The sequence below is a fragment of the Cnephaeus nilssonii genome, assembly GCF_951640355.1.
Source record: "Cnephaeus nilssonii genome assembly, chromosome: 13".
NCBI classification, from domain to species: domain Eukaryota; kingdom Metazoa; phylum Chordata; class Mammalia; order Chiroptera; family Vespertilionidae; genus Cnephaeus; species Cnephaeus nilssonii.
Window position 1 is genome coordinate 43,328,442 of NC_137084.1, and position 14,319 is coordinate 43,342,760.

Here is a 14,319-nt window from a genome sequence, read left to right on the forward strand (position 1 = left end):
TGAAATCAATAAAAATACGTTATATATAAAAAAAGAACTCTGGAATTGCTATGGTGATTAAATGAGGTACCTGGCACATAGTACGTGCTCAAGAAATAACAGTTATCCCTCCCTCTCTTCCACCATCCCATGTCAGAGCCAATTCTGAGGATTCACCCCTTAAGCCACTGTCCCCAATGCAAAGAGGGAAAATGAGGCCAGAGAAGGGTAGGAGTCGCCAGGGAACCTGGCTGGGAATCCAGGAGTCCCAGGTCCTAGCCCAGAGCGCCTTTCCCCGGTGCCTGTTTCCCCAGGGGCGGGTAGCCTGGCCCGGCCCGCTAGGTCTGGCCCCACCCCTGCCCCGCCCCTTTGCGCTTGAGGAGCGGGACGCGGGGTGCACGAGACGCTTGGGACCGGAGCTGGAGCTGCAGCCGCCGCCTGTGCTGCCCCTGGGTTTGTGGGTTTGCTTCCCGGCGCCGGAGTGAGTGCGTCCCTGGCTCAGCCCCTGCCCGTGCTAAGCCGCCCAGGTGAGGAAGGGCTGTGCGGAGGCGGAGACCCGGGGCGGGAGTGCGGGTGCGCGGGTGGAGGGGGCGGGGGTACAGTGCAGTTCTGTCCACTCCAGGCTCGTGTTGCGGCCCCGGTGGGATTATGGGGGTGAGTGCGTGCGTGTGTGTGTGTGTGTGTGTGTGTGAGAGAGAGAGAGAGAGAGAGAGAGAGAGAGAGTAGTGTGTGGTGTGTGTGGTGTGCCCAGTATAACCAATGGGTTGTGGTGTGTGTCAGCGTGCAAGAAGTGTATGGGGTACCTATCTGTAGCTTTGGGTGACTGTGCCAAGGCAACCCAGGGGTTCCATGTGTGTGCCCATGCTATATGTCGGGAGCCAAGGCACATTGGTGCATACATGTGTGTTGTGTGCGTTGTGAGATGTGTGTCCTGTGTGTGGCACATCCATAGCCCTGTGTGGCGTGCTGAGCTGGGTAATGGAGGTGAGAAACACTGATGCCGCTGTTACCACAACCCCAGGATGGTTCTGACTTTTCCCACCCAGCACCCCTAAGGGCTTAGGAGAGTAAAAGTTCGCCCCGGATCTGGGTGGAGGCAGTGCAAATAGTCCCATACACATTCGCACACACTGGAAGCTTCTTTGAAGTCTCATCTTTCACGCTTCAAAATTCATGTGGACGTTGCATTCCTCTGTAACATTTCTGCATTTCTTTTGGTGTAAATATATCGGTCTGATACGTTCCCATCCAGTGAGTTGACTCACTGGCTAACGAGCAGGTCTGTCCTGTGATGGGAGCCCTCGGGCACCTGGAGAGTACAAATCTCCTCCCTGTCCTCCGCGCAGGGACGGCAGGACCCAGACCTGCGGGGGAGGTGGCGGTGTGGCTGTGTGTGTGCATGTGTCAGCACCGTTGTGTGGCAGGAAGCTGGAGCTGTGGAAGGCCATCGGCACTGTGTATGAAGGAGGGGGTCACGGTGGTGTGGGGGACAGTGTGGGCTCTGTCTTGATTATTTCTAGTGTGGGGACAGGGGAGCTGGCTTCTGGGGAGGAGCCCTGACCACCCATGAGGTTCTCGCCTTGGCTCCACGGGTGGGGCAAGAAGAGGTTGCCGAACCCCAGAGGACCACAGGGGAGGGGATGCCCATAGCAGTGACCACCTGGGACTGTCGTGTTGTGAGATGTGTGTCCTGTGTGTGGTGTGCTGAGCCAGGTAATGGAGGTGAGAGGCATTGAGGCAGCTGATGTAGTTGTGTTACCCAGGCTTGGTTTAAATCCCAGCTCCCGCACTCTGTACATGGAGGACTTGGGGTAAAAATCTCTCTGTGCCTGAGTTTCTTCCTTTATGAAGTGGAGACGTTACCAGTATTTGCTTTGTAGGGTTATAGTGAGAACTGAGTCTCTGGATATAAAGTGCTTGGCACGGTCTCCAGCACATGAAGAACCCTTAACAGCTGGTAATAAAACTATGGTGCTGGTGACAAAACTATGATTATAACGATGGATCTCCCCGACCCTGACAGGAGTGGGTTCCTGCCCACCCAGGGACCCTCAATTCCCACAGAACCAATGATTCCCCATGAACCAGGCAGGTGGGAATCTGAGAGGCCTCCCCACCCCATTTAAGTATGCCTGGGGTAGCCATTCCTGTCCCCAGGCTCTATCAGTGTTGAACTCTCAGTGACTGGCTTCTGGGAAGATGCAGTCTGAAATGGGAAGATGCCAAGTCTCTGGCAAGGCCAGGGATGGGGCATGGGACGGAGGCCGGAGGAGAAATGCAGGGGGCCCTAACTGGTTTGGCTCAGTGGATAGAGCATCAGCCTGTGGACTGAAGGGTCCCGGGTTCGATTCCGGTCAAGGGCACATCCCTGGGTTTCAGGCTCGATCCCCAGTGGGGGGTGTGCAGGAGGCAGCCGATCAATGATTCTCTCTCATCATTGATGTTTCTATCTCTCTCTCCCTCTCCCTTCCTCTCTGAAATCAATAAAAATGTATTTACAAAATAATAAAAAAAAAAAGAAGTGCAGGGGCAGCCATGGAGCTTGGATGGAGGCCTCTCTCTCCTGACAAATACCAGAGGAACAGGAAAATGTTAGCCTGTGCCCTTGTGTGTGTGTGTGTACTGGTAGGGGTAGGGGTGCTCTCTGCCTAGAATGAGGAAAATCAAGGCAGGCTCTGGAAGCTGGAGGGAGGCTGCAAGGTCAGAGTTCGAGCAGGTGGGCCTGAGCTCCAGGCTAAAGTGGGCCAGAAAAACCCTCAGGCTGAGGATTCTGGGGGGGAAACATTTGTGTTGGCAGAGCAAGAACCCTTGTTCCTAGTGACTTTATCGGGTCAGCTTAGAGAAAGTGCCGGAGGCCTGAGAGGATGAGGGGACATAAAAGGCAGTGCTGGGAGCTGCGGAAACATATTTAGGGAGGGCACCTAAATATACCCACTGTGGTGACGGGGCGCTCTGACGGGCTGGCGGTGAGGCTGGGTCCAGGGCAGAGGCGGACCACTGTCCCCGTGTCCTCAGGCAGGGAGTGCTTCGGCCCAGAGGCCCTGAGGGTTGCTCAGGGAGGGCTCCAGCACGCACTCTGCCGGAGGCCGGGTCCGGCCCCTGTTGGCGAGGTGACAAGGCCAGCTCTCTCTGCTCAGCTTTCAGCGACGTGGGACAGAGCGATGTGGCGTCACTTCTGGCCCCGGTTGCCTTTAATCCACAATCCCAGCTGTAAATGTTTATGATTCTACAGCCTTACTCCTAAGAGTCCGTAATCTCAACGCAAACATTCTGGAAATTTATGACCCAAACGCTAACTTTCTGTGCTCTGGCTGTAACATTCTCTGATTCCAGTTCAGATGTTGGAGGATTCTGACCCCGCTCTGGCAGTTGGACACTTTCTAGCTTACCGACGACCGGGGAAGACTTACCAGGGGTCACTCTGCGAAATTACCTGAGAAGCCCCAGGAAAGGCCCCTCCCTAGCCAGCCACAGCCATTGCGGTTCCTCTTGGGGGAGGGGGGTTCCCTGGGGAAATGGCCACATGCCCTCTGGGATGGGTAACAAAGGCCCCTCCTCATCCGGGCAGTGGGGGTTCTTGGAGCAACTTGTGGTTCTCAGGCGGGGGTGGCCCAGGAGGGGGAAAGGTTAGGATCCAGATTGTCATCGGTCCCCTCAGGATAAGGGAAGGGTAGGGTCACCGGCTCCTGGAGGGAACATGGACAGGAATAAAGGAGAGAAAAAGAAGTGGGAGACCCCAAAGGAAAACTGGATTCTGTCTGAGAGACGCTGAGACGACCTCGGGTGGTAGGAAGACTGAGAGGTGTTATTAGAAACAGCACATTTATGTGCCGCCCTGCTGGAACTCAGCAGGGACTGGGGAATGGAGAGCTGATGGCCGGTCCCTGTGTCAGCCGTGTGGCTCTGGAAATGTCACCGTCCCTCTCCAGACCTCATTTTCCTCATCTGGCAAATGGACACACAGCGCTAAAACTCCCTGACCTCTCTTTCCCGTCACTGGGGACATCAGCACTATTGTGGAATGCCTGGACTTTGGACCAGTCTGTAAACAGTTGAACGAGTGAGGAACGAATGAGCAAATGAAGGATCAGAGGAAGAGATGTGAAAAGGGAGCAGAAGGCCCGTCTCCCTCCCGTCTCCCTTCCCCTCTTCCCCACCCAGCCTCAGCCCAAGTGTGAGAAATTGATCTCAGAACTAAAAGAACTGGGGCGGGGGGGGGGGGGGGGGGGGGGCAGGCTGTCCTCTGGAAGAACCCAGGATTGGCTGAGAGTTTAAGAGATTGGGCGGGGTGGGCGGGGTGGCTACTCCTGGGTGTCACCCCTTGCCCTGCAGCATTTTTCCTGCCAGCCCTGCCCTGGGCCTCAGGCAGCAGGGCTGTGGATTCAGGAAACTCTCCATGATTATCTCCCCATGATCATCGACCCCTGCCCCTGCCCCCGCCCCCGAGCTGATAATTGAAGGAGGGAGCTATGGCTTCAGAGGGCCCATGTGGTGAGCAGAAGCCCCCAGGAAGCTGGTGGCAGAGTGGAGGCCAGAAGGGTCCTGGGCCCCCCGTGTGTGAGGCAGGGTGGCTGAGGGATGGCTCCCATCTGCGCAGGTGTTGGCCTGAATAGAGGGCGGCGCCGGTGGCACGCATTTCCCAGGCACCTGCTGTGAGGCACTGTGCTCGGTCCTTACCTGGGTGTTCTCTGTCCTCCAGCCACCTGGCAAGAGTGAGGGGTTGGGTGCATCCTGGGTGTCTTCCTCCATTTCTCCTTCTTCTTAACTCCCCCATGTAATTGTCAAGCCCCCTTGAACCTGCCTCCCAAATAGCTCTTCACTGGTCCCCTTGTCTCCGCCCCTTTGTGTGATTTTGGCCGAGCTCTGGAATCCTCACAGCCTCCCCACCTCCAGCCCCAACCTTCCCTCCTTTTTACTTTGGCTGCTAGGAAGCTCAGTGGCCATCTTAGTCTAGGTTTCTACTGCTGTTTTCTTCTGTCCTTGGTCTAATAGGATCCTGAGGTAGTATGTGAGTATTGTCTGAGCTCCTTTATGGACAGAGTTGTAAATTCTAAAGCAATCAATAAGTAAAATCGAGCATTTCCTGATTTTTATGAGAAGGTCCACTGGCTCCTTGGATTTTTCACTTTTCTTTTTCTTATTTTTTTAAATATGTATATTGATTTCAGAGAGGAAAGGAGAGGGAGGGAGAAATATAAACATCAATGAGAAGAGGGAATCATTGATCATCTGCCTCCTGCACGCCCCCTACTGGGGATCGAGGCTGAAACCTGGGTGTGTGCTCTGACCAGGAATCAAACCGTGACCTCCTGGTTCATAGGTTGATGCTCAACCACTGAGCCACACCAGCCGGGCCGCTTTTCTGTATGGCCTCTCCCACCACACTGACCCCTACCCACACATGGAGCTATTGCTGCTGAAGGGGGCAGTGTATTGGTTCAAAGCATTGTGTTCAAATTCTGGCTTTGCTACTATTATCCCTAAGAACCTCAGGCAAGTTATTAAGCACTCAGTGTGCCTCATGTTCCCATCTGTAATACAGGAATAATGATGGTTCCTGTCTTAAAAGGGCATGTGAGGATTAAATGAGATAGTATAAGCGCTGTGTGCTTGCCAGGTTAGTTATGACCCGAAAGTCTCTTAGCCATCCAGGGCGGGCTGACAAGGAGGAGGGGCCAGCTCTGTGTGGAATGTTCTAGATCAGTGCTTCTCAAATGTCAGTGTGCACATCTATGCCTGAGGTCTGAGTCAGTAGGTGGGGCCTCAGAGCGCATTCCTGACATGCTCTCAGGTGATGCCTGTGATCCTGAGCAGAGTTCACACTTCGGTCTGTACGTGAGGACTTAGGTCAGGCTGTGACTGGGATCCATCCCCGAGATCCAGAGGGTGACAGAGAAGCCTGGGACTGGGGCCCCCACCCCATCCTGAAGACCTGAGGAGGCTGGACCCTGAGCTGAGTCTGAGACAAGGGTGCTCTTCTTCTCCACTAAGTCACCAGCCTCAGAAGAGCTCAGTGGATTAAGTACATGAATGAACCTGAAGTCTAGTGAAGTGAGGCTCCGGGGGGGCGGGGGGGGGCTGTGCCCCCTCTGCCTGGGAATGGCCCTGTCCCTGCTAGAACTCCACTTTCTCACATTCTGTCCTTCGAGCTTCCAAATCCAGTGATTAATTAGCCTAAAGCCTCGTGTGTGTTTTTTTGTTTGTTTGTTTGTTTGTTTGTTTTGCTTTTTTTTAAATTTCTTTATTGATTAAGGTATCACATATTTGTCCTCGTCCCCCCATTCCCATCCCACACCCCTCCCCACACATGCCCCCACCCCCCTGTTGTCCTTAACCGCCGGTTAGGCTCATATGCCTGCACACAAGTCCTTTGGTTGATCTCCCCCTTTACCGCCACCCTTCCCTACCCTCCCCCGGAGGCCCGACAGTCTGATCCATGCCTCCTTGTTTCTGGGTCTGTTCTTGTTCATCAGTCTATGTTGTTCATTATTTCCCCTAGATGAGTGAGATCATGTGCTATTAGAAATACACTTATAAGAACCGAAAATGAGACAAGCAATAATGGTTATGGTGACAGGCAAATGAATCAGTGTGTAGTGAGTTTCTTTCTGGGCCAACAGTTCTTTTGAGACCCAATTTCAATGTCAAACAGTTCCTTATGTGTACATGTCAGCACTGACATTTCAGTTCTGGATGGTGGACAAATGGTGGTAATGCAGGTCCGACTCCCTCTGGTTTGGTCCTGGGCAGCCTGCAGTGATGCACAGCTGCTAACTGCTAGTATGGGAAGACCACGTCAGCGTCTTCCATCTCTGGACTGCTTCTCTTCTGTCTTCATGGCTGGAGTTGTCCTGTCGATTCCTCTCTTGCTGGAATCCACATGGTCTCGGAGTTGTTTTCTGAAAATATACAAACATATTCTCGACCAAAAGTTAATAAAGGAATATTTTCTATAAATTTGACTGGGGATCCTTTTTCAATTTTTGCCCAAATGATTTTCCTCTGGCTTGTTTTGTCACCTTGTGTGTTTTTCATGGGTGTCTTGCTTTTAGCCTTACAATTAATTTTCTAAAATATTAATTTTCTAGATGTAATTTACTTACAGGATATTTTTCCTTACATCTAAAGCCTCGTTTTAGGCTAGTGACAAGCAGGGCTGGTGGCTGGCTGGACAGGTGTGGGGCCTCTGAGCATTCTGGCTAGGGCTTGTGCAGGATGGCTGAGGAGGAAAAACTGAACAACATCTGTGTCCTTGGTAACCCGTTGGTGAGAGCCGACAAAGAGCCTGGGCATCCGAGGACTCAGTTCTTCCCCTCCCTCTCTTTTCTGGTCCTGAAAGTTCCTTGTGTGAAACTTGCTGCTGAGCTGCTCAGGAGCCCTGTGTATGCTGAGCTGCATGCAGATGCATACCTGTGCGGGGCAGGTGTGCATGGTGGGAGTGGGGTGCTTCTGGTATGGCAGGTGCCTGGGCATATGCACACATGTGGACCTGTGTGGGTTGTATGGAGCTGCGTCAGGGTCTGGGTGTGCTGTGCACGCCCCAGTGCAGGATTGTACCTGCGGGCACACCCTCTTTCCTCTTCTGCCAGGTCTCTGTGGCTCCTCTGTGCTTTCCTGCAATGGTAGACAACAGACCCCAGACTATGGACAGAGCTGCAAAACGTCCAGGTTGCAGAGAAGGAAAACAGGTGCAGGAAGAGGGACCAGCCCCCCCCCCCCCCCCCGTGTCTGAGGGACCACCAGGCATGCTGCCTGCAAACCTGAAGTGGTGCCAGCTCTCTTCAGGATCTGATCTGAATCCCAGAGGTACCGAGTCTGCTCTATCAGACCAGGACCAGCCTGTCTCAGACAGAGGGCTGAGGGTAGCGTTTTCCTCCTGGCTTCTGGAAGCAGCAAAGGACCAATGGGCAGTGGTCTTGGGTACCCAGATGTGTGTGAGGTATTCCTGTCAGCCCTTGACTCACGTGGACAGGAAAAGCTCCATTCTGCAGCTGGGGAAACCAAGGTTCAGGGAGGGGTGAGCCCAGCCCAGAGCCAGGAGGAGGTACCCTGAAATCCAGCTGGCAGTGGCTGCTTGGGGGGTGGGGCCTCTGGTGGCAGGGTCTAAGGTCAGCCTGGCATAATGTTGGTGCAACGGGACATGCAAGGTGTAAACTGTGAGGTGCTTGACTGTTGTACAGGGGCTGAGGGGTTCCTGCTGTGACTAAAGGAAGGAGAACGGCTGTGGAGGGTCTGACGACCCCTGGAGGGCTTTGGCCTTGGGCACACACCAACCCCCCTCCCAACCACCTCCTCCAGAAGCCTACACCCAGGGCTGACCTGGGAGAGCCCGAGTTAATCCTCTAAGCTTTCCTCCTCCTCTTGTCTAAGTGCTTTTGTCCCTGGGGAAATTTGAGAACCTGCAGTGACCAGGAACCCCACAAATCGCCTATGGCATCTCAGCCAGCCTGGGATTGTGACAAAAGCTGCCCCCCTCCCCCGGGAAAACAAGGCCTGTGAACTGGGTTTTTGGGCTCCCCAGGAGTAGGCATGTGTGTGCATATGTGTACATCACATGCTGAGACACAGGCACAAGAAAACATACATTGGTGCTATTCCAAACACATGTGAGTACATGTGCAACTTCCAGGTCAGACCCACACATGGCTGACACCCGCCCCCCCATGCAAACATGCATATGCCTGTCATTTATGAACTTACATCCTTCCCAGTCTGAGAGCCTGAGGTGGGAGATGAGTGACCCTCACTGTTCCCTCAGGCCTGCTCCTTCTCTTCCCGGCATAAGCTCCCAGGCCCCCCAGCCTTGCCCCTTCCCATCGCTCCCTCCTCACCTTCTCACCACGAGGACAGAGAAGGGGCCCTTCCTGAGCTGCCTGCCGGATGGTTGGGAGCAGAAGTGGCTTTGTCTTTTCTGAAGAACTTGTTCTGTGGAATTTCCACTTACTTCCTGTCAAAGGTCAAGGGCTTGCTCTGGGGGCTGACTCAGGGCCTCACAAGCATGAAGAGGAATCCGGATAAGCCAGGCTGTTGAACATATGACAACCCCTGTCATCTAGGTATCACCTAAGTTTTGCAAACTGCCTTCTTTCCAGTGTCTTTCTTGTTCTTCATGATAGCCTTGAGAGGTAGGTGCCTCCATTTCCTCCATTTGACAGATGAGGGAACCCAGGCCCAGAGAGGGATGGGACCTGCCTGAGGTCACACAGCAACATGAGGCATAGTTGGCCAAAACTCGTCTCCTGAACTTGGGCTTGGGAGAAGTTTTCGCTTTCTTGGGGCTGAGAGAGTAAGAACTGGAAGGTTGGGGCAGGCTGGGACCCCCAGGTGGGCCCAATAGATGAGCACCTCACACACCTTCACCAGGAGCTGGCTGAGGGCACAGACAGCCCCATCGCAGGCCAGCGCTCTGCTGTGAGGCTCAGCCGTAGTCCACCCTTGTGCACATGCCCGAGAAGAGGCAGGAAGGAGAACAAGGACGCCTTTCCGTTGCTGTGTGTTCCAGACACGTCTCTGCCCCTCTGAGCCCAAGGTCTTCTCTCTACGGTGGAACATTGGGCTTGGTTGGAGAATGCACTCCCTCTCTGAGCTTGTAAAGGAAGCCCTGGTAGTCCTGAGCTGAAGCCTGTGCCTAGGGAGCCCCTAGCCTGGGCCCCTGGCCTGCTGCTGAGATCAATCAAGACAGGGCCTGACACAGAGAGGGGGCTCAGGGCCTGGGGGCTCCTCCAGGCTGGGCAGGAGATGGTGTGAGAAGAAGACCCAGCAAATCCCCACGGTGCCAGAATGGCCTGTCTGAAATTGCAGCTCACTGGCACTCTGCTGCTCACCCTCCCTATGTTTCGCTATAGTTCTTAATCACTACTCATCAACTAAAATAAACTAGTCTCCACTGCTAGAATGTAGGTGCTACAAGGGCAATTCTTTGTTTTATGCTCTCAAATGCCTTAAACATTACCTACACAGAGAAGGCACCCAATAAGTACCCATAAAAAATAAAAGAGGAGGAGAAAGAGAAGGAGGACTCATCTTATGGGTGGGAGGGGCCATCAGTCCCACCATTAGCCTGAGGCAGAGCCACCCTGGCTTCCTTCTCATCAAGTCCAAGCTCAAGGATGGATTGGAGCTAGGGAAGGGGATGGTGACCGGGCTCAGATTTTCCTCCAAGTCACCTTCAATCTGAAGAGCCATCCTCAGTCCCCAAGGGGACAGGATGGCATCTGGACCAGTGGAGTCAGAGCTGCAGTCAACAGAGCCATTAATCTCAGGGCCTCAGCCACTCTTAATGGACCTTCCAGGCACTGCTGAGAAAACCAGGTTAATCGTTCCCTGTGACAGCAATGAGGAGGACCAGGGCTCTCTCCAGACTTGAGAAAGGCCAGGAGAGGGCTGAGGGGTGGGGGTGGAGAGGAGGAGGAGAAAAATGGTCACCTGATGAGCGCCTACCCTGTGTCCAGCCCTGGTCCTTAAATGCCACCTCACTCAATCTTCCCCACAGCACTTCAGGCTGAGTTGATGAGCACGCTCAGGGTGAAGTGACAGCTTGCAGCTGGTTAGGGGCTGAGTCAGCCTTGGTGTTAGGGACTTGAGCTGGTATGTTCTTGGGCAGTGGTCGGCAAACTCATTAGTCAACGGAGCCAAATATCAACAGGACAACGATTGAAATTTCTTTTGAGAGTCAAATTTTTTAAACTAAAACTTCTTCTAACGCCACTTCTTCAAAATAGACTCGCCCAGGCCGTGGTATTTTGTGGAAGAGCCACACTCAAGGGGCCAAAGAGCCGCATGTGGCTCGCGAGCCGCAGTTTGCCTACCGCGGTTCTTGGACATTGGGTCCCAGGCCTGCAGCTGGCCAGCTCTGTGCTGTGGCGAGTTACTTCCCCTCTTCAGATATCTCGGTTTCCTCATCGGCTGCCTTCTGGGACTTCTGTGAGACAGGCACGTGACAGTTTGTGGCACAGAAATTGGCTAGCAGCAGGGGCTGCTCCGGGTCAGAATTTGCTCCAACACTTCACAGACCAACGTGGAGCTCACTGACTCCTGGGTGAGTGTCCTGGGTCAATGCTGTGAGGATCCCTGAGCCCCTACCTCCTCTCAGAGCGCCCTACGCAGTCCGCTTGCAGCCATTGCAGACCGGAGTGGGAGCAGGAGCAGACTTGGGGGGCTCCTCCTCCCTCCGCTGCCTGATTGTGCCTGGAGCCTGCAGGCTGTGCAGCGCGGAGGGCAGAGGAGATGGAGGTATGGGGACCGGGCTGGGCCATGGTCGGGGAGTGGAACAGTGGAGGCAGGATCGGGAACCACCTCAGCTGGGGTTTGAGTCCTGAGTGGCACAGGAGACTTTCCCGCTCTGGGCCTCAATTTCTTACTCTGTGAAACAGGGATAACAGTGGTCTCCCCCCAAGTATTTGAAAACTGTTAAGTGTCCCATGCTGGTGAGGGTCCCTTGAGGAGGAGCCTGTGGTGGGAGAGGCTGCCGTGATTAGGTGACCAGATGGGAGTCCCCAGAGGAGGTCCCTGGGAAGCTCTGGCCGGTGCCATCCCAGCTCATTGCAAGAGACCCTGAAGCTGACCCCATGACCGGCGGGGAAAGTGTGTCCCTAAGTCAAGATGTGGCTTGTTAAAGAGGAACAAAGGGTAAACGAGTGTATCTGGGGGAGCTGGGGTAAACTTTTTTGGGGTTTCTGTTGCCTTTCAACTCCCGCTGACACCACCCCTGGGGGAAAGGAGGCGGTACAGCCGATGGGACAGTCCTGGCCTGGTAGGGTCTCTGGGATTCACATCTCTTGCCATCTCTAGAACAGGTCCTCAGCCAACGCAGGGACAGTCTCTCCACCCCGTGTTATCATATGAGATCATACATGACAAGGCTCTTTGCAAACTGTAACGTGCTCTGCCTCTGAGGGTCCATCTGCATGTGTGTGAAAGCCCTGGAGTGTGTATGCACAAGTGAGAATGTGCAGCTTGTGAGTGTGTGCACACGTGTGTGCAGTGTGTGTGAGTGCGCGCCTTCCCCTGGCTCGGTGGGGTGCAGCCACTCCACACCCCTCCAGGCTCCCTGTTTGGCTTGGGCTTTTCTCCTCTAAACTTTGTAAAAGTGTTTTTTTGTGTGTGTTTCCTCACTGTTTCTTAGTTTACCAGAAAGGGATCGGTCCGTGGTCCGGAAACCTAGCAATTGTCTCTGAGCCTACTGACTCTGCTCCTCCCTCCCGCCCTTGCCTCATCCTGTGGCCGTCCCTGGAGGCCAGCCGCCTGGCGCTCCAGCACGGCCTGGTCCGCGGGGCTGGCGGCTGGCCGGCTCCTCTGTGCAGCCCACCTGCCACCGCTTTTCCCTCCAAGGCTCTGTGCTGGCTGCTCTCACTCCATTGTCCCAGGGACTCTGTCAACATCCCAGCGCCCGCTGGAGGTGCTCTTATTATTCCCATTTTACAGGCAAGGAAATGAAGTCTCCGGGAGAGGAAATGGCGTTCCCAGAGTTACCCCGCCAGTGCTGGGGTTTTAACTCCCACCTAACTCCAAAAACTTTATTCTTAAACTGTTGTGGCCTACCTGGTGGGCGTGTGCTTGCTGGTTGGCTGAATGAATAAACGAATGATAAAAACAAATAAATAACTTAGTTGGTCAATATTGAGCTGAAAGAGCCCTAAATGGTTTGGCTCAGTGGATAGAGCATCGGCCTGTGGACTCAAGGGTCCCAGGTTCGATTCCGGTCAAGGGCATGTACCTTGGTTGCGGGCACATCCCCAGTAGGGAGTGTGCAGGAGGCAGCTGATCGATATTTCTCTCTCATCGATGTTTCTAACTCTCTATCCCTCTCCCTTCCTCTCTGTGAAAAATCAATAAAATATATTTTATATATATATATATATATATATATATATATATATATATATATATATATTGAGCTGAAAGAGAAGGTTAAGTGATAGTACCAAGGGCTGTCATTTGTTGAGCACCGACTATGTGTTAAGTGCTTCACATAAAAGCAAATGGAGCCAAGATTATTGTTATCCCCATTTTGCAACTGAGGAGGTTGAGGTTCAAAGAAGTTAAAGCATCTCGTTCAGTGTGGGACCTGGGGGGCAATGGCCTCCCTGAAGGAGGGGTGAGTTGGCAGAGCCTGGTGACAGGTGCCCGTTGTGGCAGAGGCTGTGTGTGCCTATAGCCCCCCCCCCCCAGGGACACTCCACCCCATCCCCTCCTGTCTAGGGGCCATTTCCCCATTTGTCTCTGACATGAGTTTCTATTTCAGTCTGGGTTAGGGATCTGCTCTCCCAGCTCTGACTCTCCCTCTGACTGTTGGCATGTCTAGTAAGGACAAGTGCCCTGGCCTGGGCGTGTGAGGTACCCTCCTGTTCCCCCTGCCCTGTCATTAACAGCTCCCATCGGAGGGCAGGCCTGTGCACGGTGCAGTTACGTGTCTATGGTGATGGCCTAGGGACCTAGGGGCTAGTCGATCCAGTCCGCTGCTTAAAGAACTGATGGGCTCGGTGGGCTAAGTCAGGAGTCGTCGGGGCAGAACGTAGCATCCTGACTCCCCACGCACAGCTTGTTTTCATGGGCTGGAGTGGAGCGGGGGTTGTCTGTGGCCCCAGGAAAGAGCTGACTCGTGGCACCTACCAGGCAGATCTGTGCACAGAGTGAAGGATGACATTTCTCTGTCGGGCCAGTGGGATGAGAACCAGCTATTCAGGTCCGCCTGGCGTTCCCTGAGTGCTTTCTGTTGGGGATGGGGAGGCACACTTTGCACAGGAAAAAGAAATCACATGTTGGAATCAGAGCTAGGTTTCAATGCAGGGCCAGCATTTGCTGGCTGTGGGTTCTCAGACAAGTTATTTAACTTCTTGGATTCTCAGCTTCCCAGTCTGTAAAATGGGATAATAGAACCTACCTAACCAGCTCAGAGAGTGGATAAAATAAGGCGGCTAACATTACTCGTAGGTTTTTAGGAAATTTTAGTTCACGTCCCTCCTCCCCTGGACAGCCCTTCCCCTGAGGCGGAGATACCCCTTTCGGCAGCAGCTAGTCTGATGGTTGAGGCCAGAGACAAAGTGGGTAAGATGTTAGAATAAACCCCGCGGACTCACCGACACTTGGCATTGTGGCGTATAGTCTCATTTTTCATGTCACAAAGGGGAGACAGAGGCACAGAGACGCTGATATTTGAGGCACCCTGAAATGCCTCTGTTGTGAAAAGATAAAGCAGATAATACATTAAAAACCGTGGTCGGCAAACTGCGGCTCGCGAGCCACATGCGGCTCTTTGGCCCCTTGAGTGTGGCTCTTCCACAAAATACCACGGCCCGGGCGAGTCTATTTTGAAGAAGTGGCGTTAGAAGAAGTTTCAGT

At 53.7% G+C, this 14,319-nt stretch overlaps 1 protein-coding gene across 3 annotated transcripts in view; it reads left to right on the forward strand.

Annotated features, from left to right (window-relative positions):
• The first annotated feature begins 359 nt into the window (after window positions 1-359).
• The window catches only part of P2RY6 (pyrimidinergic receptor P2Y6), a 35,404-nt gene continuing 21,444 nt past the window's right edge, over window positions 360-14,319 (forward strand). For all 3 annotated transcript variants that reach the window (XM_079788902.1, XM_079788901.1, XM_079788903.1), the window contains exon 1: window positions 360-506. The gene's annotated coding sequence lies outside the window, so the exon portion shown is untranslated. The remainder of the gene's footprint in view (window positions 507-14,319) is intronic.